At 39.3% G+C, this 13,340-nt stretch overlaps 1 pseudogene; it reads right to left on the reverse strand.

Annotated features, from left to right (window-relative positions):
• Positions 1 to 5,796: 5,796 nt before the first annotated feature.
• On the reverse strand, positions 5,797 to 12,957 carry LOC131219356 (putative transferase At4g12130, mitochondrial; annotated as a pseudogene).
• Positions 12,958 to 13,340: the final 383 nt, after the last annotated feature.

A 13,340-nucleotide genomic window follows, 5' to 3' on the forward strand; every position in this document is an offset into this window, starting at 1 on the left:
TGGGCATCCTTAGCACCGCTGCTTCCTGTTGTGTGGTTTACTTGAGCCTTAGATTTGCCTTATTTTTAAGTTATCAATCCAAAATGATGTGGAAAAATCGATGGCCGATTTAGATAAAAGTCATACATCACGGTGGCACCTCAGTGGCCCCTTGAAGCTTCGGATTGGGTGGTTTGGCCCATGCTGGTGTGCTAATGTCAGCAAGTTCTCTAGTCCCACCATGATGTATTTGTTACATTTATGCATACATATATTTTGCAAGAACACACCATGCAAAAAAAAATGAGGCAGATCTAAAGTTTAAGTGTACCACACCACAAAAGCATCAAAGATTCGATGCCTATTATTGAAAACATATTACTAGCCACATAAGTTTTGAATCAAGTTAATATTTCTATTGTCCCTTTGTCCAGGTCGATGTGACCTTACGTTATGGATGCCATTATCATTACTGCTTTCTGTCTTGTGGTCCACTTAAGCTTTGGATCTACTCATTTTTGGGCATGTATGTATGGTATGTTATAACTCAAACATAGTGGTGAGCCAATAGAACTTGGTGAAGTAAACACACCATGTAATCCGCTTGCTCCAAAGCGAAAACCTTTAGCAGCTTCTGTTAGTGAAGCTAGGTGAGGCCCATCATGATGATTATTAAAACTCTACTTTGTTCATCTATCACTATAGGAAATTCCACTTTTACTGACGAAAAAATTCGTCGGTAAATGATCGTTTTTTGTACGTAATGAGTTTTAACAGCAATGGTAAGACTTTTATCGACGACTGTTTTCGTAGATAAAAAATATAGATGCAACTTTTACCGACGAATTTTTTCGTAAGTAAAAATGTTCACGAAACTTTTACCTACAAAAACTTTCGTAGGTAAAAACTGTCGGCACTGGTAAGACTTTTACATACGAAATTGTTCGTGGGTAAAATGATAGGTTTTCGTAGGTAATAAGTTTTACCAACGATTTTTATTGACGAAAATGGGAATAAAAAACTTTTCCCTATGAAACTTTTGGTAGGTAGAAATGTGGTTAGAACTTTTACCTACGAAATGTTTCGTAGGTAAAAAACGTATGGAAAGCTTTTACCTATGAAATATTTTGTAGGTAAAAGTCTCTCTTTTTTTTTCTCCCTCACTTTTCGGGCAAAAATTCCTGATATACACCTGTTACAATATATTTCATCATATTCTTCCTGATATATATACCTATTATAATGTATTTCATCATATTCACATTCACATCCATCTAAACACAAACTACGTACATCCATCCAAACACAAACAATCTTATCCACATCACATTCATCCACGCATAAATACATATAAGTTTAACATCATAAATAAAATACAAAAAATCACAAAGATAAAGGCAAAGATGGTGGGGCATCGGTGGGTAAGCGTGCTGCGATAGCTTGAAACATCTCAAATATTTCAATATAGGTTTAGGTTATAAGTTATATGTTTAGGTTTAGGTTAGGTAATAGGTTAAAAGTTTAGGTTATAGGTTAGGTTATAGGTTTAGGTTTAGGTTTAGGTTTAATTTAGGTTATAGGTTTAGGAATTCTGGTTCGGGTTCGGGTTTAGGTTATAACTTATAGGTTTAGGTTTAGGTTTAGTTTAAGCTATAGGTTTAGGTTTAGGTTTAGGTTATAGGTTTAGGTTTATGTTTAGGTTATAGGTTCAGGTTTAGGTTTAAGTTATAGGTTTAGGTTTAGGTTATAGGTTATAGGTTTAGGAATTCTAGATCGGGTTTGGGTTCGGGTTCAGGTTCGAGTTTAGGTTTAGGTTATAGGTTATAGGTTTAGGTTTACGTTTGGGTTTAGGTTTAGGTTATAGGTTATAGGTTATAGTTTTAGGTTTAGGTTATAGGTTTAAGGTTATAGGTTTAGGTAATAGGTTATAAGTTATAGGTTTAGGTTTAGGTTAGGTAATAAGTTATAGGTTTAGGTTTAGGTTATAAGTTATAGGTTTAGGTTATAGGTTTAGGTTTAGGTTATAGGTTTAGGAATTCTGGTTTGGGTTTGAGTTTAGGTTTAGGTTTAAGTTATAGGTTATAGGTTTAGGTTTAGGTTTAGGTTATAGGTTATGGGTTATAGGTTTAGGTTTAGGTTATAGGTTATAGGTTATGAGTTATAGGTTTAGGTTTAGGTTCAGGTTTAGGTTTAGGTTATAGGTTATAGGTTATAGGTTTAGGAATTCTGGATCGGGTTTGGGTTCGAGTTTAGGTTTAGGTTTAAGTTTAAGTTATAGGTTATAGGTTTAGGTTTAGGTTTGTGTTTAGGTTTAGGTTATAGGTTTAGGAATTCTAGTTCGGGTTCTGGTTCGAGTTTAAGTTTAGGTTTAAGTTATAGGTTATATGTTTAGGTTTATGTTATAGGTTATACGTTTAGGTTTAGGTTTAGGTCATAGGTTATAGGTTTAGGTTATAGTTATAGGTTTAAGTTTAGGTTTAGGTTATAGATTCAGGTTTAGGTTTATGTTATAGGTTATAGGTTTAGGAATTCTGGATCGGGTTCGGGCTCGAGTTTAGGTTTAGGTTTAAGTTATAGGTTATATGTTATAGGTTTAGGTTTAGGTTATAGGTTATAGGTTTAGGTTTAGGTTATAGGTTATAGGTTTAGGTTTTAATGGTGGAAATTCAATCACTACTTGTTCCCATGGTGTGGTCCACTGCCACTTAGATTTACCTCATTTTTGGGATAAAGCACTTAAATTTTCATAAACATGGCTTACTCCAATAAATTTGAGCTTTATGTTACAGGTTTAGGTTTAGGTTATATGTTTAGGAGTTCTGGTTTGGGTTCGGGTTCGGGTTTGAGTTTAGGTTTAGGTTTAAGTTTTAGCTTATAGGTTTAGATTTAGGTTATAGGTTATAGGTTTAGGAATTCTGGATCGGGTTTGGGTTCGGGTTCGAGTTTAGGTTTTGGTTTAAGGTTTAGGTTTAGGTTATAGGTTATAGGTTTAGGTTTAGGAATTCTGGATTGGGTTCGGGTTCGGGTTCGAGTTTAGGTTTAGGTTTAAGTTATAGTTTATAGGTTTAGGTATTGGTTATAGGTCATAGGTTTAGGTTTAGGTTTAGGTTATAGGTTATAGGTTTAGGTTATAGGTTATAGGTTTAGGTTCGGGTTTAGGTTTAGGTTATAGGTTATAGGTTTAGGTTATAGGTTATAGGTTTAGGTTTAGGTTAGGTTATAGGTTATAGGTTTAGGTTGTAGGTTATAAGTTATAGGCAATAGATTAACCTATAACCTATAACCTCTAACCTATTACTTAAACATATAACCTATAAGGGGTTATAGGTTATAGGTAAATATATGTAGTTTATCTACACCGTCCATCTGCTTTTCCAAATCATTTAAGGGGTTGAAACCAAAATTGAATCATATCCAAAACTCAGGTGGACCATACCACAAGAAACAATGGGTATAATGATTTCCATCATTGAAACCTTTCTAGGGCCTGTAGTGATGTTTATTTTAGTGAAGACATAATCAACAGGTTAGATATCAAATAACCATTAAAATGGGGGCTAGGAAATCCTTAATGGTGAAAATTCAATCACTACTTTTTCCCATGGTGTGGTCCACCTGAGATTTAGAACTACCTCATTTTTGGGATAAAGCCCTAAAATTATCTTTCAAAATGGATGGACAGCGTGGATAAAACACATAAATCATGATGGGGTCCAAATAGCACCCATCAAATAGATATTACCAACCAGATGACCAATATATGCCAAACAACGGTTCTCACCTTCCAGAGACCCCGCTCAACATCCGGATAGCTCCGACGCACATCCAGATCTGCTCTATCAATTTCGAGCTAATACATAAACAGGCACCTATCCAAATGGCCAGACCACCCATATTGTTGTCCATAGGAAATGGACATCAATATCATGGTCATAACAGCGGTTCTCACCTTCCAGGGACCCCTGCTCAACATCCGGATAGCTACGACATACATCCGGGTCTGCTCCATCAATTTTGAGCTAGTACATAGACACGGGCCTGTCTAAATGGCTAGGCCACCCATATTGCTGTCCATAGAAAATGGACAGCATTGTCATGGTTATAACAGTGGTTCCCATCTTTTAGGGACCACCGCTCAATTAAATCCTAAATTAGTTACTCATCCAAGGTTGGATAGATTGTAATACTTTCATATTCTCATTTAAACGTCTACGCCAAAAATTCGGCATCATCTCCTTATGTATTTCCAGATAACTTGATCTTACGTTACATTCTAATGCTAAATATCTAAAGTAATGTAAAGATATTTGCCATTGGATACGGAACGAAAGAAACATATCCAGAGAGAAATGAGGAGATGGATCGCAGATCAGGCATGAACATTTAAATAAATTAGATAAAAGTATACTATCCATCTAACCTTGAACTGTCCAAAATGGGACAATTTGAGCGATTTTCATGACAACAAAAACACATTATATACATATGTATGGCCACATAGAAATACTCAAACGGTTAATTAATTATCTAACTTACAAATCACAATCATAAGTCACAACTATAAACTAACAAGTCACAATAATAAAAGGTATTATAAGGACATATGTAATGCAGCAATCATCTCACCAGTATTCATACTACCTCCACAACTAATTTCTTCCTTCATTCTCATAAACAATAATACAATAAAAATAACTAAATATACTTACCAGTATTCATACTACCTCCACAACATAAACATATGTTATGCAGCAATCATCATATCATAAAGAATTCGACAAAATCGGAACAAGGTATTATTATCTCTAGCAGATTAAAAATAACATAAAAGGTAAGTAAAGCAAGAAGTTTTTAATGGTGAGCATCACTGTCCCACTGTTTTCTGCGCTGGGGTCCATTGGAGCTTTGGATTTAACTCGTTCTTTCGATATTGCCCTAAAATGATCTCTCTAAGTGGATGGAAGGTGTGGATATAAAACATACATCATGGTGGAATGAGAGGTATATAAATATCAGGTGGACCACACCACATGAAAACAATAGTGATTGGTTATCCATCATTAAAATCCTCGTAAGGCCCACTGTACTGTTTATTTGACATCCAATCTATTTATTAGGTCATATAGGCCTAGGTGAAGGGGAAAAACAAAAATCATCTCGATCCAAAACTTTTATGGCCCCCAAAATGTTTTAAATGGTTGACACTCTTTCAACACTGTTTCTTGTAATGTGGTCCATTTCATATTGGGATATGCGTCATTTTTGGTCTCATGCCGTAAGATGATCTTTAAAAATAGATGGACGGCATGGATTAAACACATACATCATGGTGGGGCCAACAGAGTAGCAACCACCAGCCATTGGATGGTGTCGGGGGGAGTAGCCAATCTGTTCCCCTTAATCTTTGGATATGATTCATTTTTTAGGTAATTCTCTAAAATGATCTTGAAAAATGGATGAACAGTGTGGGTTGATCCTGAATTTTCGGTAATCCAAAACTCAAGTGGACCATGCCACACGAAATAGTGTGGAATAATGATTTCCACCGTTGATACCTTCCTTGGGCGCACAGTAATGTTTATTTGACATCCAACATGTTCATAATATCAAAAAGATATGAACGAAGAGAAAACACAAACATCAGCTTGATCCAAAACTTCTATGGCCTCTAAGAATTTTTCAATGGTATATGTTCAATCACACTATTTGATGTGGTGTGGTCCACTTGAGCTTTGGATATGCTTTCTTTTTCTTCTTTATACCTCAAGTTATCTGTTAACATAGATTTTTTTATTTTTATTTTAAAATAGAACCCACTTTGCATTGCTTATGATTCCAAAGTCGCACTTTGATTCAATGATTCTAAATCATGTGAAGCTCTTAAACAACGAAAGGTTCTAACAAATTGGCCCCATTTAAAGGGTTAGGATCATCCTGTTGGCGTAATTCTTGTACAATGTATTGGACATTTCTCACCATCGGATTGTCGTGAGTTTTCACAGTTGAATGTTTGCTCTTGTTCATTGTTTTGCTCGACTGTCACCGTCCATCGATAGGCCATTGCCCAAATGACAAAGTCCAACTTATCAAAGCCATGAAAAATGATAATAATAATAACACCCACCAAGCCAACATAAATATCTATTCCTGTACAACATACACGCTCACAGTATCATACAACCTGACAGGTCGAGCTACATCCAACTGGGCTCTTTCAACTAGTGCATTCAAGTTGAGTTCAGCCAACTAGTTCATTTGGATCATTACCGGAGTAGTCAATTCTTTGGTTTGATTTCCTTTATTCCATGATTCAGCCACGTGTGATCATCACCATCCATCACGAACCGTCAACATCCTTGATTGATCTGAATTTCAACTCAATGGGGACTTCAGTCACTGGGACCCAAGGTTTCAAGTACAAGTCCCCAACTTAGCTCTACGCAACAGCACTATGCTGCTCATGTTGTGGCAACAATTCGGCAGGCCACCATTCTGGCCGAATGGCCTTAACCTTAGCATCTTCTTGTCCCTTGATGCTTAACACACTTGACTGGTTGAAGGCCTCTTCTAGTCTCAATAGACTCAACCCTCGACACCCAAGTGCAGTCATCACAGTTCCCACCTTCTTGTCAGATGCAGCGTAAACCACTTCCGATCCTGCGACAACCTTCTCCTCCAGTTCTTTGCCATCATTGTCAACAAACTTTAGAGGAAGCAAATGTTGAAGGTCAAATATTGCATATTGGACCCACAAAGCTATAAAAATAAAAACCTTTTTTATTTAATTACTTTTTCTTGCTTTTCACTTGCTGCACTGTTGCTGCACACACTTGCTGTAATCGGCTACACAATGTGCCTTTTATAGGCTTTTGCACCTAATGTGAAATACCTAATATGCCCTCATTCTATACCATTAACTATATTAATTCTATCAGTTCCAAACGTTTGGAAACCCACTAGCCACAACATGTGGAAAATGTGGAAATAGCCATAACGTGTGGCTGGTTCAAATGCCATGAAAAATTGTAACATCTGAATAATCCACTTGGTTTAGACGTTTCAACACTCCCCTTCAAACCAAAACAGGTTTCATTCCAAGCATTGATCCTAGTCGTCTGAATGTATCAGTCGGTAATGCCTTGGTGAATATGTCCGTGACCTGTTTAGTAGTGTGACAGTACTCCAACTTCACTACTTGCTGCTTCACTTGATTTCTGAGAAAATAGTATCGAATATTGATGTGCTTGCTCCTTCCATGTTGCACTGGATTTTTTGAGAGTTCAATTACCGACTTGTTATCCACATATATAACTGTGGATCTTCTTGTGGATGCTTTAGCTCCTTTAGCATGTTCTTCAACCATATTGCTTCACAGACTGTGGACGATGCTGCCACACACTTTACTTCACATGTGGACAAAGCAACAACACTTTGCTTCTTTGAGTTCCATGTGAAAGCAGTCAATCCAAGATAGAATACATATCCCGTGGTGCTCTTCCTTTCATCTTGGTCACCTCCCCAATCACTGTCTGAGTATCCATACAGTATTGCTTCATCTTCGTATGGATAGAAAAGACCAAATTCCGTTGTTCCTTTCACGTACCTGAGGATTCTTTTTGCGGCTAGCCAATGTGATTCTTTTGGCGCTTCCATATACCTGCTTAGAAGTCCAACACTGTAGACAATATCCGGCCTTGTGATTGTGAGATACCTTAGGCTTCCAATCAAACTCCTGAATAGAGTCGAGTCCACGCTTCTTCCTTCTCCTTCTTTTGTCAGCTCAGGCGTGTTCACTGCATTACAGTCTGCCATCTTGAACTTTTTAAGCAACTCCTTGGCATATTTTTTCTGTGATATATAAATGCTGCCGACTTGTTGTTTTACTTAGATGCCCAAGAAGAAGGACATCAATCCACTGTCAGTTATCTCGAATTCATTAAACATAATATGCTTGAATTCTTCAAACATTGATTGGATGTTTCCTGTGAACAGCAGATCATTAACATATAGGCATGCTATGAGGATGTCGCCATGAACGTTTTTCTTAATGTAGACTGCATGCTCATATGGACATTGGGCGAAGCTGTTCTCATGAAGATAGTTGTCGATGCGTGCATTCCAGGCACGAGGAGCCTGCTTCAACCCATAAAGGGCTTTCTTCAGTTGATACACTTTGTGTTCCTCTCCTTGAACAATAAAACCTTCAAGCTGGTCAACATAGACCTCTTCTTTCAGAATTTCATTAAGGAATGCAGATTTCACATCTAGTTGGTAGATCATCCAACTATGATGGGCTACAAGGGAGATAATCATCCTTACAGTGTAAAGGTGAGCAAAAGGAGCGAAGACTTCTTCATAATTCACTCCGTATTTCTGTTTGTAACCCTTTGCTACGAGCCTTGCCTTGTAGCGATCTATTTCACCATCAGCATTTTGATTGATCTTGTACACCCATTTGACGCCAATAGTTCTTTGGCCTTGAGGAAGTAAAGTCAGATCCCATGTATTGTTCTTCTCAATGGCCTGGATCTCCTCTTCCATAGCCATCCTCCAACATTCTTCTTCTACGACCTCCTCAAATGTAAGAAGCTCGTGGTCCACATACAAGCAAAACAAATTTACTTCCTCAGTTTCGGCGTAGATATCGTTTAAGCTCCTCATTTTGAGAGGAGTCAAGGGTGAAGGAGAACTGGATGATGACGTGCTGGCTAAATTTTGATTTGATGGAATACTTCTAGAGGAGATGGAACGTATCGTTGGACTTCTGCGTGCAGACATTTCGGCAGAAGAGGGTGTTGCAGGTGTCTGCTCCTGGTTGTCATGTTTCTCTTCTTCATGTTCTTCAACCATGACTTGATTTTCTTTGGCTGAATCTTCCTCGTTCCATTTCCAGGCATCTTCATTGCAGAATACTACATCTCTAATCACCACCACTTTATTAGTTAGTGGGTTGTAGAGCTTGTATGCCTTCGATACTTCACTGTAGCCGATGAAGATGCACTTCTCGCCACGATCATCAAGCTTCCTTCTTCTTACTTCTGGAACTTGAGTGTAGGCGACACACCCAAAGATCCTTAGGTGCGCCACACTCGGTTTGTAGCCACTCCATGCATCCTGTGGTGTCATATTTCTTACACTCTTGGTTGGACACCGATTGAGCAAGTAGGCAATACATGCAATTGCTTTTCCCTAGAAGCTCTTTGGCATGCCTTTCTCTTTTAGCATGGTTCTTGTCATGTCGAGGATGGTACGGTTCTTTCGTTCTACAATGCCATTCTGCTGTGGCGTGTAGGCTGTAGTGTGTTGCTGTTTGATGCCTTGTTCCTTGCAATACTCTTGAAAGGCATTTGAGGTGTACCCTCCACCTCTGTCAAATCTAAGGGTTTTGATTTTAAGACCACTTTCTTTTTCAACAAGGGCCTTAAAATTTTTTAAAATAGTAAAAACAGCAGACTTTTCTTTGATTACATACACCCACAATTTTCTACTGAAATCGTCAATGAAGGTAATAAAGTATTTATTACCTCCAAGAGAGATTGGCTCCAGTGGTCCACAAATGTCAGTGTGAACTAACTGCAATGGTTCTTTTGCTCTTCGGGATACTCCACTCGAAAATGAATTCCTTTGTTACTTGCCAAGTGTGCACGCCTCACACACATGTTTTGGAGCTTCAATAGCTGGTAAGCCATACACTATACTTGATGATGATAAGAGTTTAAGGCCACTGAAATAGAGATGTCCAAAGCGAAGATGCCATCTCCATGAATCATTCTTCACGAGTCCATAGAGACACTTCTTAGCCTTTGTATTAATATGGAGCGGAAACATACGATTCTTTGCCATTTGGACTTGAGTCACAAGTCTCCTGTGTGCATCTCTTATAGAGAGAGAATGGTTTTCCATGTGTATGACATACCCCTTCTCAAGGAGTTGGCCGATACTTAGGATGTTACTTTTCATGTTTGGTACGTAATACACATTGGAGATAAAATTCGGCACACCATTCTTTTGATAGATTTTAACTTTTCCTTTACCTTTCACAGGAACTTTTTATAAGTCTCCTAGACTCACATTGCCACGATCAATTTTCGCCAGTTCCACGAACAATTCCTTCTTTCCACACATGTGGTTACTCACACCAGAGTCGAGATACCACACGTCATGTTGATCATATGCTTCTTCTTGTGCAAGAAGAAGTGTGTAGTCTTCTTTTTCATGATTTGATGCTTCTGCATAATTAGAATGCTCATCTTGATTTACTGGTTTGCTCCATCAGTCTGAAGCATAATGACCGAACTTGTTGCAATTGTAACATTGAATATTTTTTATATTTCCACGTCCACGCATGGATCGACCTCTACCATTTCCTCTTCCACGAAAATTGGTAATCTTTTGGTAATTTTGTGATTGGCTTGGATAATATCCACGCCCTCTGCCTCTTGCACGATTGCTAGTGTCACGGCCCCGTCGTTGTGTAGGACTATTCTTTAGAGTCAATTTAGACTATAAAGCATGTTCAAGCATTGAACCCGTATTCTTTTGCATTCGTTGCTCATGTACTTGCAACGAGCCCATCAATTCTTCAATGAACAGATTTTTAAAGTCCTTTGATTCTTCTATGGCAATAACCACATGCTCAAATTTGGTTGTGAGGGATCAAAGTACTTTTTCAACAACCTGTACATGTTCGATCTTTTCACCATTTCTTTTCAAGTTGTTAACAATAACAAGTAACGTTGAAAAAAAATCAGAAATGGTCTCACCTTCCTTCATGTGTGAGGTCTCGAATTTGGCTCTAAAAGTTTGGAGACGAACCTTCTTCACATGATCAACTCCTTTGAAGATTGTGCTAAGAATCTCCTATGCTTGCTTGCATGTTGTCGCTTCAGCAATTCGTTCAAAGGTGGACTCATCCAACCCTTGATAGACAAGAACTAGAGCCTTCTCGTCCTTCTTTCTTTGATCTTTGAGGACCGCCCTTTGATCAGCGGTGTAGAGAGCTTCTTCTTCCGTTGTGGGTTCTACATACCCATCACTGACGATATCCCATAGATCTTGGGATCCGAACAAAGCCTTCATCTGGATGCACCAGTTTTCATAGTTATCCTTAGATAACTTTGGAATTTGCGGCTGCATGGATGCCATCACTTTTTCACACTACCGATAAACAATGCCTTTTTCTTGGCGTAGCAGTGGCAACACCTTGATCACACGATCTGAACCTTCAAACTATAACTGGTCCCACTGGATCGTTTCGCTCTGATACCAATTTGTTGGCTTTACAAAGGCTTAGAACCGTACACACCACAAAGCTATAAAAATAAAAACCTTTTTTATTTAATTATTTTTTTTCTTGCTTTTCACTTGCTGCACTGTTGCTGCACACACTTGCTGTAATCGGCTACACAATGTGCCTTTCATAGGCTTTTGCACCTAAAGTGAAATACCTAATATGCCCTCATTCTATACCATTAACTACATTTAATCCATTAGTTTCAAACGTTTGGAAATCCACCAGCCACAGCACGTGCAAAATGTGGAAATTCCAATAACCATAACGTGTGGCTGTTTCAAATGCCATGAAAACTGTAGCATCTGAACCGTCCATTTGGTTTGGACGTTTCAACAAAGCAAACGCTTGCGAATGACACCACGGTGGTGTATGCGAGCCACGGGCTCCTGACCCACATAGCATCCCTCGTCAAAGCTTATTGCATTCAAACCAGCGAGATTGTAATCAAGAGGAATGGCCTCACCTTTTGGAATCTCGGTCGAGCCCTCTGCTACTCCTCTTTCTATCCTCCATAGCATGTAAAGCTCTTCATTTGTTTCCTTGTCGGACTCAACCAATGGTGGGGTACTATTGGATGGGAAAATTCCCCTGAATCCAAGGGAGTCCAGTCTTGGATCCTTGAACCACTGCCATCCAAGATTATTTCCTTGTGCAGCTGATATACCAACATGATCTACACCACCGCCCCAGCCAACAGCATCAGCTTCAGGATCTTCTGCTGCCGATGAGGCCTTGCCAGAAAGGTTCCCACCAAACCGTTGCCAGCATGAAATTCTTCTGAGACATTCTCTATATCAACCTTTGACCTCAGTCAGTATTTTTTGAAGGAATCCAATAGCTCATGCAGGATAGTGGGTTCAATATCAGCAAATAAGGAAAGAGAATCAACGTCCAGATCTGGACCAGGGCCCGAGCCAGTCCTGTCGAGCTTCATATCTGGCCGAGAAGACTGATAGAGAGAGATCATAGAGAAACCTCCCCTGAGGAGTGAGCATTGCTGCGTAGACGGGAGGCGTTGATTCGAGCGGAAGATTTGGGGTCGCAAGAGCCGCCGCCTTTCCTTCAGGCCGTTCGGAGAATCGCCTAACGTCGTTTGTCAAGAGGCCTTGAAGGAATTTCACGGTGTCGGGGCCTCGGAACCTGATAACGGATCGGGTCTTCAGATGGGAAGCCAAGGGTCCTAATTCGTCGATGCACTGTGGGGTCTGCTGCTGCTGCTGAGATAAGAGCTTTGACGGAGAGAAATGGAAATTTCTAGAATTTGAGAGGATTCTGTGAAATGCAAGAGAGCGTTTGAGAAGAAGAGGCATTTTCTCCTTTCTCTACGAGAGAGGTTTTGATGGGGTTTATGCCATTTTCACAAAATTGCTGTAGGTTTTATCGCAGGCTGGTCTCTGTGGGGACGGATGGTCGCGTTGGCAATTGAAATTGACTGAAACGTGTCCTCAAGACTACGTAATTTGTGACCACGTGTCCTTTCGACCATCTATTGAAGCTATTACCGGCATCTCATGGTTGCATCTTTATTGCTGGAGGCCATATCCACTGCTTCCGATGGCATTGATGACACCACGGATCTATCTCGGCTCATCAGTACCGCTAGAGATTGAGAAGCTTCATCTCTTCTCATCGCACCGGGCAGACAGCGAGAGCGGCTCGTCCCTCTCTCTCTCTCTCTCTCTCTCTCTCTCTCTCTCTCTTCTGTTAACATAGATTAATTGAGTGGATAAATTAAATAAATAACGGTGGACCCCACATAGTTTACTCTGGTAAGGGTAATGATCAGTAACTCACCTAAATGTAGTAGAGAGAGACATTTCCTTAAAACATTTATAATCATATATTGGGCCTACCTAAATGTGATTCAAATATCCAACCCATTCATTATGTGTGTCCCACTTGGATGAGGGGTCAGACCAAGTTTCAACCGCATCCAAAACTCATGTGGGCCCCACTAAGTGCTTTTATATTTTTTTAAGATGTCTTCACATGTGCGCCCCACCAAGTTTCAGCCGCATCCAAAACTCATGTGGGCCTAAAAATTAGGCACATGCTTCTAGATGGCATG

The sequence above is a fragment of the Magnolia sinica genome, chromosome 11, assembly GCF_029962835.1.
Source record: "Magnolia sinica isolate HGM2019 chromosome 11, MsV1, whole genome shotgun sequence".
In the NCBI taxonomy this organism is placed as follows: Eukaryota; Viridiplantae; Streptophyta; class Magnoliopsida; order Magnoliales; family Magnoliaceae; genus Magnolia; species Magnolia sinica.